Source organism: Alosa alosa, chromosome 20, assembly GCF_017589495.1.
Source record: "Alosa alosa isolate M-15738 ecotype Scorff River chromosome 20, AALO_Geno_1.1, whole genome shotgun sequence".
Lineage (NCBI taxonomy): Eukaryota > Metazoa > Chordata > Actinopteri > Clupeiformes > Clupeidae > Alosa > Alosa alosa.
The window spans coordinates 5782233-5789006 of NC_063208.1; the positions used below are offsets into that span (position 1 = coordinate 5782233).

A 6774-nucleotide genomic window follows, 5' to 3' on the forward strand; every position below is an offset into this window, starting at 1 on the left:
ACAGATCTCCAATTCCTCCCTAACTATCGTGGTTTATTATGTCCCATTCATATGATATCAAACAGAGTTAAGGAACTGATTCATTTGGATTAACCTCGCATGCGTGGTGCCCACTGTTGCTCATCGCATTATTACAACCATTACTTACCTTGTGAAGCTGGGAAAGGAAAGACTACAGTTCCTGGCTGCCCTATGATATAGCTAACAGTTCTCTTAGAGACCATCGTTTAGACTGTTATTATGTCTATTTATATCCTCTAAAAAAGAAGATAGTGTTTATTGCATATTAGTTTGTGGTAATTCAGGGGAGGGGGGCTGTAGCTTAACTCACCAATTTTGCTCTTTTTAGGAGCAGCGCCCGCTGACGTCAGTAAAATGGAACGCGCATCCTAGTCCCCCGCGAGAACCCAGCGCGCGCCTCTGTGTCTGCGCGAGCGAATGCGGGGAACCAGATGCCAGCGCGTGTGTGCTTGCCTGTGGATACCTTCAATGCCGGTGCAAGGGGGGAAGAGAGAACTGTCGAAACACTCTCCTCTGAATCGCAAACGGCTGGAGACGGAGAAAAATCGAGTCGTGCCCACGGTCCGCTGGCCGACGTTAAGTGATGCCACTATTTGTTGAAGCCGCGGAGAAAAGCGAAAGCTCGGAATTATGACACCCCATGCAGCTGTCTCAGGGAGCGTTCTTTAACGTATTTGGAATACAGTGTATCGGGATGGAGAACCAGCCTGGAATAACCACACACCATTTGCACTGAGTGTGAACGCAAAGTGGACCTCTCTTCGCCAGTATTTCGTCCCTTTAGTTTGTTTCCCCCTTTATGTGTTAATATTTCATTTGTATTTCCAATTACATCTATTTCTTTTCTCTCATTATTTGTTCAGTTTGTTTCTGTTGTTGTAATTTGTGTGTTGTTTGTTTTCCACCTACCATTTTATATGTTTTCGTTGCTGCTCCTTCCGACAACTGCGGTCTGATCTGTCGGAAAGGTAGATTGTGCGAAGACTAAAAGCGCTGCACCGTTGAATGATATTCAATCTCCCAATCTGAGACGTGTCATGGATGGCAAACTTCATCTGTACCTTCCAAACCAATCTAGGAATACTGAATAACTACTGCTGACCGAGATCAGGTATGTTTCTAATATTTCTCATTTCAAGCCAGACTACGCCAACGCTGTGTTTAGATATTTTTTTTTAATGGAGGGTAGCCCGAGATGTACTAGGAAAATACATACTGGTTAAATCGATCAGTAAGCCAAATGTATAACATTTCGCTAGCGGTGTATTTATAGACTCTGATAGTGTTTAAAGTTAGCCGGTAATCTTTCACTATCAGCAAGTGAGGTTGCTGTCAGCCGCGGGGATGTCATCACTGTGAACCGTGTGCCGTGAACCTGAACCAAAGTAGCCCGCTGCGCCGCGGTTACACCAAATGCAAATAAAATACATATGTATTCCCCCTTAGGAGCCAGCAGAGCATTTTCTCTCATTATCTTTGGCGGCATTGCTCCTTCGTCGATTCGAAAATTCAGCATAACGTTTCCTAAAGCTCTCGAAATTTCCCTCTGCAAGGAACTTTGCGCAGTGGAAAAGGGAGAGAAAAAAACACCACCTTTTCATGAAGCCGAACGGGCTAGAGGGAATCCAGTGCCTGTTTCCCAAAATGTGCACAGAGAAGTCATTCATTTCGACGCGCTCAGGTTGGTACATGTCCTAAGCGCATAAGGGAGCCGTGCAGAGAGAATAAGATGATCCCGGAGGCATACATAAACTAGTGATATCGCGCGGGCCTTTGAACGCCAAATATTTGGTTAGTGCAAGTGTACGGTGGAGCGTTAGCTCATATACTATACATGATATTGTTGGAAATGTGTTTCTTGCCTCCGTGGGATGCAAGCAGTTGCTGGAGCGCCGCAACAAAAAAGCATAGCATCATCTCAAGGTGATAAAACTGCGTTTTGGCGCCCGCTGTAGTCATTCCTGACCGCGGTTTAATATAATTTTGAAATATCGAGCAGTGTCTGACTTGGGTTGCACGTTTGTCATTCACCTTAATTCTCCGTGTTATTGCGGCTTCGATGTGATCTCTAGTCGCTCGCAGGTTGTGCTCGTGATCTAAGTCAGCCCACGGACAGTGAGGAGGTTCGGAGCTGATCCATCTGTTGAGCTTGCTTGTCGCTGGACCAGTTTTATTCACAGTGGTTACTACTGTTCGTAAGTGCATTAGGAAGAAAAAGATGGATTAATCTATGGGGATACAAGTCCAGTTCTTCCGACGCGTTTTTATTTGTTTAAGCTCAAAGATAAAAAACAAAAAAAACAAATCGAGTAGACAGCTCCGTGAACAGGTCTCATTATTGCAAGCCACTGAGTTTGGCACAGTCCTTACCGGGTCTGACGTAACATCGATTTCTATTGAATGCACGTAAGGCGACTAGATTTGGAATAGTGCCTCATTCATTAGGGTTTTTGTTTCTCTCTTCGGGATTTACATGGAAATTAGCCTGCTTAGCGAGCCTATAGGGCTTGTCCTTTTATGAGGGCACGTTCAGACATTTAAGCACGGCATGAACCTGAGGTGTTGTATAAAATGGTATTATCGGACAGACAGGGACTTCTACGTCTCCTGAAAAGGATGCTTTGAATAATTGCCTTAGCAGGCTTTTGCTCGTAAGTGTCCCTCAAGGAGAAATGTCAATTTCTGCCGTCTCCTATTCCTACATGCTCTCACACAGGAGCGCTCACACACACACACACACACACACACACACACACACAGACACACTCACACACACTCACACTGACAGGAGAGATTCCACTAATGCATCTGTTGCCCGCCTAGCAGCTGGAGGGAGATCGCTGGCTCCTCGTGTGCTGCAGAGACCGTTAAAGGAGATTAATGCACCTCGTCGTTTCTCCCAATAGCAACTAACAACGGCACGCATCAGTGCCGTGCCGTGCCGTGCCGTGCTGCATCGGGTCCAGAACCACACCGGATTAGCACTCTAGATCGACCATGGAGGCCTCCTCTACACAATGGGCAACAGAGAGAGAGAGGAGAGAGAGAGAGAGAGAGATGCATATGGACCAGGAGTCAGAGAACAGCTTGGCCTTGCCTGCTTGAGTGACCAGTGTCTACTTCATTGTTTTTGAAAACACCTCTTCCCTCATCTCTCTCTCTCTCTCTCTCTCTCTCTCTCTCTCCACATGTCAGAGCCCATCGTGGCATTTGCGTGGCAGCTTGTAGTAAATATGATACGTCATGTAGGAGCAGCAGCATAACGAGTGATATTTTAATTCCCACAAACGCTGTCAGCTTGCATCAGCCGGTCGGCGTGAGGCAGGTTGAGTAACGCCGGCTGACAAACGAGCTCCAGACCCCTCAGATGAGCCTCTGCCGCACGGGCCTCTCCTCCTCTCTCCCCTCCTCTCTGCTCTTCACCTCTCTCCTCTCTGCTCTTCACCTCTCTCTCCTCTCCGCTCTTCACCTCTCTCCTCTCCTCGTCTCTCCTCTTCTCCTCTCCTCTCCCTCCTCTCTGCTCTTCACCTCTCTCCTCTCCTCTCATATCCTCTCTCCTCCTCTCCTCTCCTCCCTCTCCTCTCCTCCTCTCTTCTCTCCTCTCCTCCTCTCTTCTCCCCTCTCCTCTCCTCTCCTCTCCTCCCCCTCTCCTCTCCTCTCTCTCTCTCCTCTCCTCTCCCCTTCTCTCCGATCTTCTCCTCTCTCCTCTCTCCCATCTCCTCCCTCCCCTCCTCTCCTCTCCCTCCTCTCCTCTTCTCCCTCTCCTCTTCCCCTCCTCTCTCTTCTCTTCTCTCCTCCTCTCCTCTCCTCTCCCCTCCTCTCCTCTTCTCTTCTCCCCTCTCCTCCACCTCTCCTCTCCTCCTCCTCTTCTCTTCTCCTCTCCTCCTCTCCTCCCTCTCCTCTCCTCCTCCTCTCCTCTCCTCCTCTCCCATCTCCGCATTTCCTGTCCCTTCCTCTCTCTTTTCTTCCGTCCTCTTCCATCACACCTGTCAACGCACCCCTCTGTTATCCCACCTCAGCCTCAACCTGTGCTCATGTGTGTGTGTGTGTGTGAGAGAGAGAGAGAGAGAGAGAGAGAAAGAGAGAAAGAGAGAGGTTTGCTGCATGTCTGTCTGTGTCTTGGGTTAGTGCATGTGGTTTATCGGTGTGTGTGTGTGTGTGTGTCTGTATGTAGTCACATATGTTGCAGTCACTAGGGCGGACTGGCACTTGGCATCCTTTGCTTTGCTGCGTGCCATCTTGGTGTGTGGTACTCATCAAATCCACTCTCAGAATTGTTTGAAAGTAGCAGACATGAACAGGACTTTCAGCAACACGCCATAAAGGAAATTAATCACCCCTTTTGGCAGCTGGCGTGAGCAAAAAGTGCTTATCTGGAACAGTGTATTTATTCAAAAAATCTATTGATTTAATGTGTAACAAAAATGAGTCTGTCACAAATGAATCATCTGACAACATGGGCTTGAGTAGTTCTGGTGTGGAGCCAATATTTTTGTGACGACACAAAGCCCTCAGAAAGGTTTGGGTTGGCTTGGTTTGTGTGTGTGTGTGTATGTGTGTGTGTGTGAGAGAGAGATAGTGTGTGTGTGTGCGTGTGTGAGAGAGAGTGTGTGTGTGTGTGTGTGTGTGTGTGTGTGTGTGTGTGTGTGTGTGTGTGTGTGTGTGGTGTGTGTGTGTGTGTGTGTGTGTGTGTGTGTGTGTGTGTGTGTGTGTGTGTGGTGTGTGTGTATGTGTGTGGTTGTCCTTTCTGCCTTACTCCCCACAAAGCCATTTGCTGCTGTCATCTCGTCCCCTACAGGACTGCGGTGGGTCCAGTCTGGCTGCCCAGCAGCACTGTTAGCTTTTATGTAATGTGTTTTCATCACACTCGGCCGAGAGACAAGGAGAGAGAAAGAAAGAGAGGATGAGAGAGAGAAAGAGAGAAAGAGAGGGAGGATGAGAGAGAGAAAGAGAGGGAGGATGAGAGAAAGAGAGGGAGACTGAGAGAGAGAAAGAGAGGGAGGATGAGAGAAAGAGAGAAAGAGAGGGAGAATGAGAGAGAGAAAGAGAGAGAGAGAATTTTAAAATGCTGCTTATTGTATTGATTCCTCTTTTGTGTGTGTTATGTTTTTAGTGTTTTAGTGAGCTCTCACACACACACACACACACCCACACACTTACACACCCCTTGAGAATCTGGGGCAACATCCACTTTTGATGGCCCCCCTTCATCCCTCCTCTGCTAGAGGGTAGGGGAGAGGAGAGGAGAGGACAGGGGAGGAGAAGAGAGGAGAGTAGAGGAAGAGAGGAGAAGAGAGGACAGGGGAGGAGAGGAGAGGATAGGAAGAGAGGAGAAGAGAGGACAGGGGAGGAGAAGAGAGGAGAGGAGAGGAAAGGAGAGCAGAAGACAAGGGAGGAGAAGAAAGGAGAGGAGAAGAGAGGAGAGGAACGAGGAGAGGAGATGGGAGAAGAGAGGAAGAGAGGAGAGGAGAGGAGAGGAAAAGAGATGAGAGGGGAGGAGAAGAGAGGAGAGGGAGGGGAGTAGAGAATAGGAGAGGAACAGAGGAGAGAAGAGAGGCAGAGAGGAGAAGAGAGGCAGAGAGGAGAAGAGAGGAAAGACAGGGGAGGAGAGGAGAGGAAAAAGAGGAGAGGAGAGCAGAAGACAAGGGAGGAGAAGAAAGGAGAGGAGAAGAGAGGAGAGGAACGAGGAGAGGAGATGGGAGAAGAGAGGAGAGGAGAGGAAGAGAGGAGGAGAGGAGAGGAGAGGGAGGGAGGGGAGGGAGGGAGCAGAGGTCTAATGTATTCACCAGGAAAGGCTGTGTGCCCCACGCCTCCACTGGGTCCCCATTCACTGGCCCTAATTAGTTTAGACTGCAGACAGAACTATGCATGCAAATGTGGCCATTCAGGAGAAGGGAGAGGAGGCTCCCGCAGCATGAAAAAAAAAGGTATCAGGCAACTTCAAACAGGGAGATAGAGAGAGATAGAGATAGAGAGAGAGAGAGAGAGAGAGAGATTAGAAGATGATGAGTATGAGAGAAAAACAGGAGAAAGAAGAGAGATAGCAAGAGGAAGAGGAAAAGGAAGAGAGAAAGCAGGTGAGATGATGGAAGAAAGTGGGAAAGCAAAACAGATAGAGATGGACAGATACAGTAGATAGAAAGACAGAGAGAGAGAGAGAGAGAGAGAGAGAGAGAGAACAAGAGAGAAAAGGAAAGAGAGAGAAGGAGGAGAAGAGATGAAGGGAGAGGATGAGGTTGCAGGAAATGGAGAGATAGATAGAGATAAAGAAATAGATAGAAAGAGGGGGAGGCAATTAATATGTCCCCTTTCACTTAGGCCAATTTTCTGCCCATTTCCAGGCTACCTCCACCTTCTGCAAACAGCGGCCGAAAAGCAGATTTCAAAGACAGATGCCCTTCGGCAATAAACCCGTCTTTGCACCAGGCATGCAGATTTACAGCCGAGGGGGTCATATCAGGACACTCCCGTCTCGGAACACTGGTTCTCAAGAGAAGTCCATGTTGGTAGGTGTAGAGCAAGTGGGCGAGCCTATATCACACTTTTAAGATCTGGAGAGACCCTTAGAGGATTCAGTGCAGTAGGTGCTGATGCTCTCTCATGGCAGCACAAATCTGCACTCCGAGGGCTTAACCTCAATGGCTTCATCTTAAGTGGCTTGGGTGAAATATGTACTGAGAACCATTATGGAGGTATTTATGAGGAAACTCCCTTGTCACCAGGGAAGCCCTGCGTGTGTGTGTGTGTGTGTGT

The 6774-nt window shown here is 48.3% G+C and overlaps 1 protein-coding gene across 1 annotated transcript in view; it reads left to right on the forward strand.

Annotated features, from left to right (window-relative positions):
• Positions 1-404: 404 nt before the first annotated feature.
• The window catches only part of adgrb2 (adhesion G protein-coupled receptor B2), a 345858-nt gene continuing 339488 nt past the window's right edge, over positions 405-6774 (forward strand). The window contains 1 exon segment of the mRNA XM_048230149.1: positions 405-1132. The gene's annotated coding sequence lies outside the window, so the exon portion shown is untranslated.